Raw genomic sequence first — 15,754 nt, 5'->3', positions numbered from 1 at the left:
ACAGAGAATCCGCGAAAAGTGAACAGCGAAGTAGTGAGGAAACACTGTATATGGTTGTGAAGGACAATGAATTGCTAAGGCTCCTTCAGGCAGAGGGGAATCTTTTTATCCCACCACTGCCACCAATTTGTGAAAGAGAGTAGCGTAGAAGACCCAATTAATAATGAATAGATGTCCCAAATAATAAAAGATAACTGCCACCGATTAGTAGAAATGCAGCCACCACTGTGTGAAGAGACACCTTTAAAGTGCTCAACCACCCAATAGCTCAGAAGAAGCCTTTTACTTTATTCGGTGTTAAAATGGTAGTGCAATTGTGCTGAGGGAGTCTATAGACGACAGAGGCTTTGATGTAAAAAGAACAATATTAAGTTTATTCAGGCACAAGCTTGGTGGTTACAAAAGATGTTTCACTTAGAGGTATTCTTATTAACAGTTACAATACTAGAATGAGATGAATCAAACTCTCTAAAGTATCACTTTTACTTAAAGTAGTTAAAACTTCATCCTCTGCTCCATTTAAACTGTTACTTCAATGGATCTCTGTGAGTTCAGCTGGGATTGGTTCCCAAAGTCTGAAACTTGGATTATCCAGTGACTTCAAACCACAGTCAACCCTGTGATATACTATCACAGATTCTCTGTGTTTTTCCAAGACACAGACTACATTAGATAAGTCACCAAATTTATTTGAAACCAACTCAAAATGAACAATTGAGTCTCCTTGATCCCATCAACCTGGAATCAGTCTTCCCTGTGCCTCATCAGAGCACACACTGAGGTTTCACTTTTAAAAGCCTCTTCACTTCTCCTCCCCTCGGCAGATGGCTCCGCCCACATCTCCATGGCAACTGCCTCAGAGGAGAGCCACTAAATGGCTGCCGCCGTCTCACACCTACCCAACCAAACCACAAGTACATAGTTAAACACAGCAACCATGAATACAAAACTCATACTTCATTACAATGGTAAAATGACAAAATCAAGCATTGCTTTTTGACATTTTGGGGGAAAATGTTTTCAAGATGTGGATGATTAAATGCTCAGAAGCAGGGTCTGTGGATATGCAGATCTCATTGCAGTTCTTCAACATGGATTTTCCACCTCACCTCTCTTGTGTTCCATTCAAACAACACAATACCATGTTTCTTCAATTGCAAATGCTATTGATTGTAAGATGCACCCTAATTTCAGTACCACTACCACCACCAAAAATACATGACACACCTGTGATTCTAAGATGAACCACATTTTTAGAGATATTTATTTAGGAAAAAAGTGTGTCTTAGAATTGAAAAAGTATAGTATTATAGTGCTATTATTTCACTTTAAGTGCCATACTTCTATCCAGTCTTGCAATTGGCAGCTTAGGGGAAAACATTGATAATCTTCAATCAGAGAACATTTTTAATGCCTCTGATCAATTCCCAGGATTCTACAAGATGCAACCATAATAGTTAAAGTGGATTCATAGTGGTAGAACTGTATTGACTGAAGGTGCCTTGTTAATTGAGTTGGCATTTGCTTCCTCTTTCAAAGAATTTAGTACTTTGTTCCGTCAACTCAGTGCAATGCTAATACCATAATCTACTTTTGAGGAGGGGGGGGGGTTCTATTACTTTTGTCCATATAAACATTTAGAATTCTCTTTAAAACAAAGGTAATATTTCTTCCCACAAGCAGCCTTTTTGTCTGAAGTGATTCCCAGACATCTACTCTGTTAGTTAAATTTAGATTTGAATGTTGTACTGCTAAATTGAAGACAGCTATAATGTGAAATGTTCCCATATTTTCACTTGCTCTTTGGAAATAATTCAAAAATTACCTTTAATGTTTGATTTGGATTTAAGCATCACTCCTCTTTTCCCTTGGTTGTTATCTTTCACCATTTGAAAGGTTTTGATTTGCTGTCTTAAGGGTGTAATGATCAGTAGTTAGGATACGAAATGTAAGAATATAAACTGACCACTGAGAAGCCGAATTGGAATCTGATCTGAAAATAAAATCCAGTATCCAAGTAACCCAGGCAGAACAAGCTATCTTCAGCTTGATGAATCAACATTTGAAGGAGAGAATTGTTAATATAAACTACTGAGAGATGAAAGATTTGGGGCTGGAACTAAATTCAATTTTCAAAGAAACCAATAAAATTTGATCCTGAATGTATAGCACGGAGTGCAAGGGTATGATTGGTTTTAAGGCAGTGGTTTCATAATGTCACAAACTTCTATCTGAATTACTAAATCTATGAAGTTAATTTTATAATCTGACCCACAAAAAGAATAGTAGAATGTTCATATCCTAGGGAACCCTGGATTTTATAGTTTGCTGAGGCTCTAGAAGAGCTCTCTGAGGCCTCATCTACACTCCCACAAAGTGTGGTGTAGCACTTGCATTAGCCAGTGCTAATGTGCTTTAATTTGGGGTAAAACTTTTAAGCCCACCTGACCCCTAAAAAAACCAGCAACGATCTTCCCGGAAGATTCAGACTTTTGCTTGTTCTCTGGCAGTGGGGTATACCATCTTGGAGCAATATGCACAATCCCAGGTAGCACCCCCACCCGTGGCCATCTCACACTCCTTGGGCTCAGACAGTTCTGGGAGGTAGGGTGGCAGCACCTCTGAAGCTTTTATTTCCACCCAAACAGAAGGAATTATATAACTAGCCTGGGGACCTGGCAATACCCGGGTTATTTGAAAAAGGCATTATTTGTTTATGAATGTTAGGTATTCTCAGTTTGGTGTGGGTGAACTACAATTCCCAGAATCATGGGTCAATCCTTCCCAAACCCTGTCAGTATTCAAAGTTGACTATTTTGGGTCTGTGCACCAAGCGTGGTCCAGATCTGTCATTGCCTGGTCAACGTCTGGCTGCAATGCTCTCTGAATGGGGGTGAAATACTACAACTTCCAGATTCCCAGGGCAATATTTGCAAAACATCTGTCAGTATTCACAGTAGGCCATGCTGAGTCTGTGTGCCAAGTTTGGTCCAGATCTGTTGTTGGCTGAGTTCAGTGCTCTTTGGATGCAGGTGAACTACAACTCCCAAAATCAAGGCCAATTACCAGAAAACCCTGCAGTATGTTATGTTGGTCATGGGGCTTCTCTGTACCAAGTCTAGTCCAGGTCCATTGTTGGTGGAGGTCACTGTTTCTCTGAATGCAAGTGAATTGTAACTCCCTTTTCCCCAAACTTGTCCAGTATGTTCTGTTGGTTATGGGGGCTCTGTCTGCTAAGTTTGGTCCCGACCCATCATCGGTGGGGTCCGGAGAGTTCATTCATTGCAGGTGAACTATACATCCCAGTATTTACAACTCCAAAATGGCCAATTCCCCTCAAAACCCACCAGTATTAAAATGCGGGCATATTGGGTATGCATGCCAAATTTGGTCCAGATCCATCATTGTTTGGGTTCATAGTGCATTCTGGGTGTAGGTGAACTACAACTTCTATAAATCCCTCAGTGGGAGTCACAGTGCTCTGACTTGATGCAGGGTGAACAACTTCCATAATGTGGAGTCAATCCCCCAAACTCCTCCAGTACGTTTAGTTGCTGCTCAGTTCTGCTCCTTTTGTTATGCAGACAGATTTGAAAGGAAGAGGTAGTGGGCGGGGTCATGCAAATTCCACACCAATGGAGAACCCTGGGATGCCTGCTTGTGGTGGAGAAAAATGAAAAATCTGTATGAAATTGTCCCCAAATGAAAGCATTTCTTGGATGGTGGCTGTAGTGTTTGGGGAGGACATTGGCAGGGGTTGGGGTTACATGTTCATGGCGCTCGCTATAACCTGCAATGTCCTAGGAGGGAGTGACTTGGTGGCTCCTCAGCACTGGGAATGATAGCCAATTTGTAGAGGCGAGAGGCTGTCTGTGTAAGTAGATACCTCTGCCACATACACATACAGATGTTCACTTTTATTTTGTGTATAGATTGTGTATACAATCCCAAAGCCAAAATTTGCTTACTGGAACATTTTTGGAATATTTTCAAGCCATGGGTGAGGAAATTAGTGGATGAAGAATTTCTAGAAATTGAGGGTCAACTTCATGTTGTTTGTGGAAAGAAAATTGCATCCCTGCTATTGTAACCCAGGCTTCTATTGATCACTCATCAGTACGTTATATTGAACCCAATCGAATTGTGTTGCTAAAGAAGTGTGCTTTGGATTCTGACTGTTTAATTCAATCCATTGATCAGAATCTTGTTAGGGATCCATGTTGGCAGTATTCCCAGTTATGAAGTACACTTCTATCTGTGGATAGTCTGCCAAAGTGTGCTTAAATTCCTAAATGCTTAAAGAGGTTTAAATTCTGCCAGCCTGCCAAATGGACTTCAGACTATGTATATCTACTTTAAAAAAGGGTGATGATTGGTTTTTATGCCCTAAGATGTCTGCAGTCTTCACCATGACACAGTCTACTAGAAATGTTTGAGAAGATTGTAAAACACAGGAAATAAAAAAAATATTATTTTCTCAACTGTCTTTTGAGTGGAAAAGAACCATGTCTCTATTTTTAATGCCTATGAGGAGGGACATTGCTGGTAGGTCATGAACAAAGGCAAGGTTCCATTGGCAGTTTCTTATTTTAATACCTATGGCAAGCAAAATATTAGCTTATAATAGCATAACAGTGGATGTGAGTGCAGTTTAATGGAACAAAGACTTAATGAAGTGGAAAATCTATAAAGTGGCCAGGATAGAGTTCAGAGGATTTGAAAGAACCAATGAAACCCAACACAATTTATGGATTCCCTTTGGCCTTATGAGTTTAAGTCTGGTCTTAAATAAAACCACTGTTACAAAATGACCCTATACTCATCCACTCAGAAGTAAGCCCATTCGTTTAAGCAGGGTTTACTCCCAGGTAATTGGGTATTCGATTGTAGCTTTCAACAGAAATGAACTGTATATCTTACATTTTTATTCTATAAAGCCAGCCAATTCTATGAACATAATATTAGGCCAATCTCGCCCTATTTCAGTGGAAATACTGTAAGGAAGGGTTTGATAGCATTTATTGGAACCTACAGTTAGTACCGATCTTGTTGGAAAATGGTTTTCGAAGTGCCACTTTTCCTCAAGGCATTTTTCGGTAACACAGTAGTAAATGATTTTCTGCCAGTATTTTCAACAATCTTCCAAATAACAGCTCACTCAGTGATTTGAGCACTGAGGAGGTTTTCTGCTGCTTTGACAAGGAGGAAGGCAAAACCCTGAGCTTAAGGCAGATTGATGGAGTTGGTCAGAAGAGTACAAAGAATAAAAAAATGATGCCATCAGTGGTAGTGTGAAAAATATTCAGTTAAAAATAGCATTTCAATTATAAACATGTCACAATAAAATACGTTGCATCTTCACAGTGCTGATAATCATGTGTACATCAAGTGGTAATGATGTCAATGAAATCCACTTCAAATCCAGATTGCAAAGATGCCAGATGTGGAAAAGTCAAGTAGGTGGTTAACTACAAAGCACTGTAAATAAAATGACATGTATAATTGAAAATTCCCTGTGAAACTAGTCAAGTGGCACATTCAGAATACAAACATATTTGCAACCAGGAATGCACAAATAGTATATACAGTAGAGTCTCACTTATCCAACATAAACAAGCCAGTAGAATGTTGGATAAGTGAAAATGTTGGATAATAAGGAGGGATTAAGGAAAAGCCTATTAAACGTCAAATTACATTATGATTTTACAAATTAAGCACCAAAACATCATGTCTAACAACAAATCGACAGAAAAAGCAGTTCAATACACAATAACGTTATGTAGTAATTACTGTATTTACGACTTTAGCAGCAAAACTTCACAATGTATTGAAAAATTGACTACAAAAACACTGATTAAAAGGCAGACTGCATTGGATAATACAGAACATTGGATAAGCGAAGATTGGATAAGCGAGACTCTATTGTAATACCAATACAGTAGAGTTTCACTTATCCAACATTCGCTTATCCAACATTCTGGATTATCCTATGGATTTTTGTAGTCAATGTTTCCAATACATTGTGATATTTTGGTGCTAAATTCATAAATACAGTAATTACTATGTAGCATTACTGCATCTTGAACTACTTTTTCTGCCAAATTTGTTGTATAACATGATGTTTTGGTGCTTAATTTGTAAAATCATAACCTAATTTGATGTTTAATAGGCTTCTTCTTAATCTGTCCTTATAATCCAACATTTTTGCTTATCCAACATTCTGCTGGCCCGTTTATGTTGGATAAGTGAGACTCTACTGTATTCTTCTGCTCACAAATCATATAAAGCAAGCAATGTATCTCATTTAATACATTATTTATTTATTTATTTATTTATTATTTACTCTATTTATATCCTGCCTTTCTCTATCCTGAAGGGGACTAAAGGCGGTTTTACATATGGCAACTATTTGATGCCTTTAGACAAATTAAATACATTTAAGTTAAAATTTAAAAATTAGAGCTAAAAAGCACATTAAAACATATAAACATTATAATCACTGTTAAAATCACGTCATCCATAATCGTAATCCGGGGCCATTCCAAGAATCATTGCACATGAGTACAGTACAACCTCTGTATTCGCAGGACCAATATCTGCAGTTTAATTTTCCACTTCCAACATAATAAAACCTCTCTAGGCATTTTCTAGATTATTAATGCGACTCTTTGGTGGATGTGCTTCATTTCAATAGGATTCACAATTATCCATAGTTTTGCATATCCACACCAAGTCCGGGAACATAGCCTCTGTGGGTAGGCGGGTTGTACTGTACAATGAATGCAAACGATTAAATATATTTTTGTTCTGGAATTCTGGGTTCTTTCTCTGTTTCATTTAGTTTGACAAGGAGGCTAAGATTCCTCTCTGCCCCGCAAACATAATTATCCTCTATTCAGTTCTGACTGTCCAGGCTGATGAATGTTTTAGTTATTCCTATTCACGCTTGAGACTTAAGGTTTGTCCCACCTCCTCCTGTGCAGAGTTTCAAAAAAGATGGCAACGCAGCAGCTGTGAACCAAGGAGTGCAACTTAATTTCCAAGAGAAAGAGTGCTCTATCATGCTCTTACTGAGATCTTTAACTAGTGATTGACTGTGGCCTTCTCTGTAATTTCTTAACATTTTCTGAGCAGACAGAGAGCTGGGACATGGAAATCACATGATCACATACACACAACACATCAACAACTTGGGGTTGCCAGTCTGGTTAAATTCATTTGATTCAAGTATTTTAGAATATCTCTTTGAGTCACCCACACAGCAAGTCGTCAGAGATAAATTCATACAATACTTTTTGCTCAGTTTCGGTAACCAAACCTGTTTCCTGAGATAACACAAATGTGAGAATGGGAGCCACTATAAAAAATAATGAAAGGTGAGAGAGGCCTTTGGTTTTCTCTTCCACTTTCCAGTATTGTTGCCAGGAAAATTGAACTATGCTCTTGAAGAACATAATCCAAATGGTCGCAGATGCACAAACTGGACTGCTCAGAGTCTACCTTGCAAATGCATTCAGCCCCCCTCTTTGCCGCCTGATATATAGCTATTCCCTGATATCCCTGACACAAGGAAACCACTAATCTTAAAGAGAGCATGATTCCTGCACCTTATATTTTTCCAGCAAGTCTGTATTATTTATCAGACATAACATGATGCCTAAATGGAATGTGCACAATGTTGTGTAGTGGTTTAAGAGCTGGACTAGGACACTGAGAAGTAAAAAGGTATAGGTTTCCCCTGACGTTAAGTCCAGTCATGTCTGACTCTGGGGGTTGGTGCTCATCTCCATTTCTAAGCCAAAGAGCCGCTGTTGTCCGTAGACACCTCCAAGGTCATGTGGCCGGCATGACTGCATGGAGACGCTGAGAAACCAGGATTCAAAACACTGCTTGGGCACGGAAACCTACTCTGGAACTCTGAGCAAGTCCCATTCTCTCAGCTTCAGAAGAAGGCAAGGGCAAGCTTTCTCTGAACAGATTCTGTCAAGAAAACCTTGGGGTCAACATAAGTCAGAAATGACTTGAAGGCACAGTATCACAAGCCAAATTAAACTAATACCCTTTAAAAAAAACCACATATTTGTGTAAGACCACCAATGGTATGTGACAGCAATATCTTGAAACAATATAAATTACAAAGTAGTCTAAAAACTGAGCAGTAGCTCTATATATGCTTATTTAGAAATAAGCCCCACATTTCTCAGCAGAGCATATTTGCTACAAATGATTCTTGTAAATTGGATTACAGTTCAGAGCGGTGAGGTAGGGTGGGGTGCACATCTGTCAGTGCTGTTTATTTTCATTTTTATTATCTTTCTCACCAGCTTTATCACACGAGGTGGAAGAAACGTCCCAGCAGGCTTCTGCCTCAGTTCACCCATGAAGCCCCACAGCACCCATCATACGACATAAGGACAATTTCTGGTGGAGTTCCTTGGTCAAACTGGGGCAGCAGCGTGGTGGGATGCTGATGCCGCCAACATGAAAGCTACCCCATGTTTCATTAGGAACAATGAGGCTTTACTGGAGTGGTGACGCTTTCCCATGTGCTGGTGGCTGGCGTGCTGGGATTGCCCCACTGTCGCCTCAATTTGCCACGGAGGCTGATGAATCATGACAATGTGATGGGTTCCTTACTTCATTTTGCCTCCTTTCCACATCAGTCTGTAATTTGCTCAAAGAAGTCCATGCTAAACTTAAAGTGCTGAGCTGCTTAATTTGTGGACCAAAAGGTCCCAGGTTCAAATCACGGGAGCGGAATGAGCGGCCGCTGTTAGCCCCAGTTCCTGCCAACCTAGCAGTTCGAAAACATGCAAATGTGAGTAGATCAATAGGTACCGCTCTGGCGGGAAGGTAAGGGCGCTCTATGCAGTCATGCCAGCCACATGACCTTGGAGGTGTCTACGGACAACACCGGCTCTTCGGCTTAGAAATAGAGATGAGCACCAACCCCCAGAGTCGGTCACAACTGGACTTAATGTCAGGGGAAAACCTTTACCTTAACCTTAATATACACTTTTTAAAAAATCCAGATAATTACATCATAATAACTGAGAATATCGAAGTGCTTTGATTGATATATGGTCAGAAAAGCTGAGTTAAGTAGGTTTGCATTACAGTGAAAATTTTTCTCCCCCATCATATTGGGTGAAAGAATCAGATGGCTGTTTCTCTGTGGAGCCAGGTAACAAAATTATTCCCCATAGCCCTGATGCGAACACAGAAAATATGTAACCTAAACCTCTCCATCAAGATGCGGCACAGAATTTCTTCTGCAGCATCTGTTGTGTTTGCCATCGTCTTTTTTTTTTTTTTAATAAATACCAGACAGCTTTTTTTTCTTTTCTTGTCTTGTTGCTATGGTCCTTGTGGAAATGTAATACAGCCAGAGGGAACATGTTCTTGTTTCCTTTGTTGAACAGTGTAAAGTGAGTGTTTGAAATGGCTCCATTAGACAACTGCCAGTTACTGCACAGCTTGGTGGCTGCTGCTTATATGCTTCAACCGTGTCAGATTTAACCAAAACTTGATTTCAGTAGGGAAACTGGCATATTTTAATATATGGTCAAACAAGTGAAACGAATGCACCAGTTCTTAATTCAACTTGATCCTGTTTTAGGGGGGGGGGGGTGTATGTCAGGTATTATGGATCGAGATCTTGAATGGCGTTGTGTAGTGTAACAGTTTTGTATAGAAAATTATGGTACACCTGGACTTTCCACTTAACTACTACAGTTCCCCCTCTACCTTAGCCATTCTGTGGAGAGTGTGATGGGAGTTGGCTATGTCCTTGTAGCTAAATGCAAAATAGTTCCATTATCCAATGATATCCAATGGAGACATAGCCAGTAGAGTAGGGCCTGAAACCTGTTTCATCTGTTTCTTTCATGTTTTTGTACTGTTCCGTATATTTGGATTGCACAGAACAGCACAACCCCATGGGAACAAAAGAAACAGTGAAAGAAAAGGCAGAGAGGAACGGTAGCTGTTTGGTTGGTTGATTTTCACCACTTGTCTGTAGGCTCTGGCTGGTAGGGCTTACAACCAAGTGCCGGGCGCTCGATGGCTCATAGGCCTTGCCTGCTGGGCCCACAGTTGAGCATTCAACTGTAGGCCTGGCAGGCAGGCCCTCGAGCGTTGAGCGCTTGGTGCTTGTGGACCCAGCTTGCAGGGCCTGGTGCTTTGCTGCCCAAGGCCTGAAAAAATCTTTTTATTTTAACCTTAGACAGAAAATGTTAATGTGGGATTTGTGTATTGATAGTGCTTAAATGCAATTTGTGCCATGCTTCTATCGCAACTGATTGCATCATCCAGAATGTACCATAGTGTGGAAAGAGTTAATTGCCAAGAAGCTATGATAACCTTGATGTGTGGCTGGAACTAGGGAGTATCCAGACATAAGTGTTTGTGCATAATGATTGCATCAGTTCAGTTGAGTTCTGTCTGCCTAGAGTTCAAGTCAAGTTCTGTTGGAGAACAGAGCAGTCCTCTGTTCGTCTGTCATCTGCAAGTCTATTTGTGTTTATTATTGCTGCATACAGTAAAACTTTGTAAATAGTTTTACCAATATCTCTGAGTGTTTCTTTGTTCTGCGTTCCACTGCTTCCATCCAACTACTGCTGCGCTGCAAATACTCTGACAAAAAAGCCCATTTGTATAGGCGCCCGTTCCCGTAAGAAGTGGACAAAAACGGAAACAGGGCCATGCGAATGGAACAAATAAAAACAGTAATTAATTTTATACAAATGCACAAGTCTAATAGCCAGGTGCTTCCCTGATTCCCCTGCCCTACTTTCCACCAGTCACAGAATGTAGCTCTATAGTAGCCAGGGATAGATATTTGTTCCCATTGAGTTTGGTGAGATTTGCTTCCAACAAATGTGTATGCAATAGCAGCCTATACCCAAGTGACTATTAGAGCAATAATGGGGTATGAAACTCAGCCAATGTACTTTTTCCAGAATATGAGGGCTACTGCCTTCCTTGGCTATGGAAAACATGCCAAACAGTGAAATGCTATAGCCAATCAATGGGTGGGACAGAGCTATATCCAAGTGCATGCACAGCCAGGGGAAGTTGTGTAAGGAGATAGGGGCTCCTCATTGTCTAATGTCTTTACAAATGCAAATTAAGTATTCCTTATCCAAAATGCTTGGGACCAGACGTGGTTTTGATTGTTTTGATTTTGGAATATCTGTATTTATATATACATATGTAGAGATAAAAGGTAAAGGTTTTCCCCTGACGTTAAGTCCAGTCGTGACCGACTCTGGGGGTTGGTGCTTATCTCCATTTCTAAGCCGAAGAGCCGGCGTTGTCCGTAGATACCTCCAAGGTCATGTGGCCGGTATGACTGCATGGAGCGCCGTTACCTTCCCGCCGGAGCGGTATCTATTGATCTACTCACATTGGCATGTTTTTGAACTGCTAGGTTGGCAGGAGCTGGAGCTAACAGCAGCCGCTCACACCGCTCCCGGGGATTGAACCTGGGACCTTTTGGTCTTCAGCTCAGTGCTTTAACGCACTTCGCCACTGGGGCTCCTATATATAGAGATATATTATTTTAAATAATTTTGTGAATGAAACAAAGTTTGTGTACACTGAACCATTAGAAAACAAAGGCTTCAGTACCTGAAAATTACGTGGGCAATTTTGAATTTTGTAATTCCAGATAAGGGATGTTCAACCTGTACATATATTGGGGAAATCTCTGATCATACCAGTGAAGATAACAAATAGGATTCCTGCCTATGTATCTCACCTATGAAATATATGAAAATGATGAGGGAAAATAGAACATTATTTCTTATCATGCTGCACTTTCATTTTTAAAAAATTATTCCTCGCTAGAAGGAAGGTTTCATACGTTATTACTGTTTATTTAACTCATACATTTTCACTGTTCATTTAATCGACAGAGTTTGTGCCATCTGAATTGTCAGGCTGAATCAATCTTAACTTGTATTTAATTTAATCATTGCCAGCTTACACATTTGCACGTCTATCTAAATGTCTCACTTTGCTAAAACTTTACAGATTCTGTTATCATTATGCACATGGTTTTGCATTCAGTCTATTAAAAGTTGGTGCAATTCTTCAGTTGGAAAGGTTGGGGATGCACTGTGAGCTCTAATAAAATGCTCCCAGTTCCACAAGGATAGTCCCAGGATAAAAGCAGGCTGAACTGCTAAGAGTGAGCTTTTGACAGGATATATATGTTTTTTTAATGTATTTTTGTAGAGTTACTAAATGTAAAGGAGTCTATTTTAAAACTTCAGTTGATTGGTCTGAAATTTGATAAGGAGAATTCTCTCTTTTGTGGTTATCATTTTGCAATATTTCATGAAAATATGTGAAAATACCGGAGCAGCTTAAACCACTGAGCTGCTGAACTTGCTGATTGAAAGGTCAGTGGTTCGAATTTGGGGAGTGAGGTGAGCTCTCACTGTTAGCCCCAGCTTCTGCCAGCCTAGCATTTCAAAAACATGCAAATGTGAATAGAGCACTAGGTACTGCTCCGGCAGAAAGGTAATGGCGCTCCATGCAGTCATGCCAGCCACATAACATTGGAGCTGTCTAGGGACAATGCCGGCTCTTTGGCTTAGAAATGGAGATGAGCGCCATCCCCCAGAGCCGGACACGAAAACCTTTACCTTTATCTTTACCTTAATTCTCTCTTTTGTGGTATTTTGCAATATTTCATGCAGATGTGTGAAAATAAAAAAAGTTATAACTTCTCTGATTTTCAAGTACCAGTCCATTGGAGACTGGCAAATTTGGATTTTTGAACATGAGTTCAAATTCATCACCAGCTTTGCACTAGATTAGATATGAACTCATCTTGGCCGGATCAGTGCTGCATCTTAGTTGCTGAAATGAACTCTGAATCGAATTGAATGACTTGCACAGCCCTAGTTAAAATTTCACCCAACTTCAACAGTATTGGAATGACACTGTTCCATTTCCCTCATATATAACATTTCTATGAACCATAGAACCCATGAAAGGTAATTGTAATGAGACCAGTTTTGATAGCAGCACGGATCTATTTACTTTTATTCCCAGCCCACTCTCACCAATATTTGCAAGCTGTTTATTCTTTTACCCTTATGAACCCTTTAAACATTTATCTTTATATTTTTTCAAATAGAAATTAAATGTATACAAAGGCATAAAATCAGTTTTATTTTTCAATTTGCTCACATTTATGGAGTTTTATTTGTTTCATTTCCACTAATTTAAATGGCATTTCTTTAATTTTTTTCATTTGTTAACTATCTAGTTGTTTTCATTTCATTTTATTTTTTATAGATTTCAGAAAAGATTCAGGTACTCTACTGTTGGTTATAACAAGTGTTTTTCTTCCAAAAGGTATCAAGGTCCAGTTGTTGGTTTTGACTAGAGTGGAACCACTGAATTGCTGAGAATTTGATACACCAACATTTACATAAGTTGCATAGATTCATGAGGTCTAGTCTATAGGCATTTCACTATGTTAGGGTGCACCCGATTCAGTGACGATGTACAGCATTTGGTGACTAACTGGCTATATAGAAATATATTTTAATGAAGTATGTTTGTGCTGTACTTATCAAATGTAAAATCATTTTAAAAACACAAGTCTGTCCAAAATACAGAGTAACCCTGTGGCTTTGGCCCAGTGTACACAGCAGGATTGAATTCGAGTCTGACTGGTCCACTGTCCACACAGACCACTGCCAACATTTATTTTCCCCGGTATTTAGCTGCTGTCACTGCTATTAGACAGCCATAAAGTTCCATGAAAGCATCACAAGTGCCCCATCCTGACTACACTTTCCTGGTTGTGTGAGCGCCTCTGCTGATGTCAGTATCCACAATGATCAGGGGTTTGCATGGAATTCTGTAGCTGACTAGGGATGGTGACAGTGACATTGAAGGTAAGGTGATTTTTTTTCGTGTCAGGAGCGATTTGAGAAACTGCAAGTCACTTCTGGTGTGAGAGAATTGGCCGTCTGCAAGGATGTTGCACAGGGACACCTGGGTGTTTTGATGTTTTTACTATCCTCGTGGGAGGCTTTTCTCATGTCCCTGCGTGGAGCTGGAGCTGATAGCGGGAGCTCATCCACGCTGTCCCTGGGTTGGATTCGAACTGGCAACCTTCAGATCAGCAACCCGACCTTCAAGTCACAAGGCTTTAATCCACTGCGCCACCAGGGGCTCCGGTAAGATGATGATCCAATGGAACTGATGCAGTCTCAGCCTGGCTTGATGTCTGGACTCTGCTCCATCACAACCACAGGCTAGGGACTATGTGTGGCCACCTCTCTGGCCATTTCTGCTCCAAACTGGTACTAGATTAAATGGCCAGTGTAAATGAATCCTAATTGGCTTCCATTCTCTCATTTTTTTCACTCTGCCTGACCCCACTGTAAAAGTGGCTAGAAAAATACTGGCTAGATCAGGGGTCCTCAAACTTTTTAAGCCGAGGGCCGGTCCACAATCCTTCAGACTGTTGAGGGGCCAGATTATCATTTGAAAAAAAAAATACAAACAAATTCCGATGCACACTGCATATGTCTTATTTGTAGTGCAAAAACAACAACAACAACAAGAACAATGAAAGAACAATACAATATTTAAAAATAAAAACAATTTTAACCAACATACATTTATCAGGATTTCAATGGGAAGTGTAGTCCTGCTTCTGGCCAATGAGATAGTCAGGTTAATTAGGGTTGTTGTTGTTGTGTGCCTTCAAGTCATTTCAGACTTTAGGCGAGCCTAAGTCTAAAATGTATTTATTTATTATTTATTTATTTACTGCATTTATTTACTACATTTGTATCACACCCTTCTCACCCCAAAGGGGACTCAGAGTGGCTTACAAATTATATGTACACACAATATATTATATATTTAGCATAGCACAATATTAACATTATATATTACTATATTGCACTATACCACTATACTGTAATATTAGTAATATTATATGTGATATAGAATATATAATTAATATTATTATATGGCATTATAATTAGTGTTATATTGTACTACATTATAATATTATTATCAATATTATATGTATATACAATATATTATATTATAAAACTGAGGGCAGGGGCCAGGTAAATGACCTCGGAGGGCTGCATCCGGCCCCCGGGCCTTAGTTTGGGGACCCCTGGGCTAGATGTATAGGTTTTTGTAAATATTATTGGGAACATGTTGTAAGTAAAGCACTCTCAATGAGAACAAAGAACATACAAAGAGTCCTCCTGGATCAGACCAGAGCCCAATCTAGCCCAGTATTCTGTTTTCATGGTGTCCAAACAGACATCTTGCACTTTTTACCTTTGTCAACTTGATATAGACACAGGGTCTATTCCCATCCCAATTTGCACTTCCAAGAATTTGCAGCACTTTATCAGTCACCTCGTGTTTACAATATTTATATGGTGCACCTTACCCAGTCTACGTTTACAACCTCTCCATTTTAATCCATGTTTTTATTAGTTCTTGTCATTTGTTTTTATGGGCTAATGTTTAAATTTTTATAATTGTGAATGTCTTTTGTCTATAGTTGTGTTTTATATTGCTATTGTTTTTATTCGGGCTTGGTCCCATGTAAGCCGCCCTGAGTCCCCTTTGGGGAGATAGAGGCGGAGTATAAAAATAAAGTTGTTGTTGTTGTTGTTGTTGTTATTATTATTATTACATTTATGAAATACAAAAAAAGAATATGAAGACACACATAATTTATTTCGATGTGATG

The sequence above is a fragment of the Anolis carolinensis genome, chromosome 1 (assembly GCF_035594765.1).
Source record: "Anolis carolinensis isolate JA03-04 chromosome 1, rAnoCar3.1.pri, whole genome shotgun sequence".
NCBI classification, from domain to species: Eukaryota; Metazoa; Chordata; class Lepidosauria; order Squamata; family Dactyloidae; genus Anolis; species Anolis carolinensis.
The sequence above is the reverse complement of the archived record's forward strand: the minus strand, read 5'-3'. Positions refer to the sequence as shown.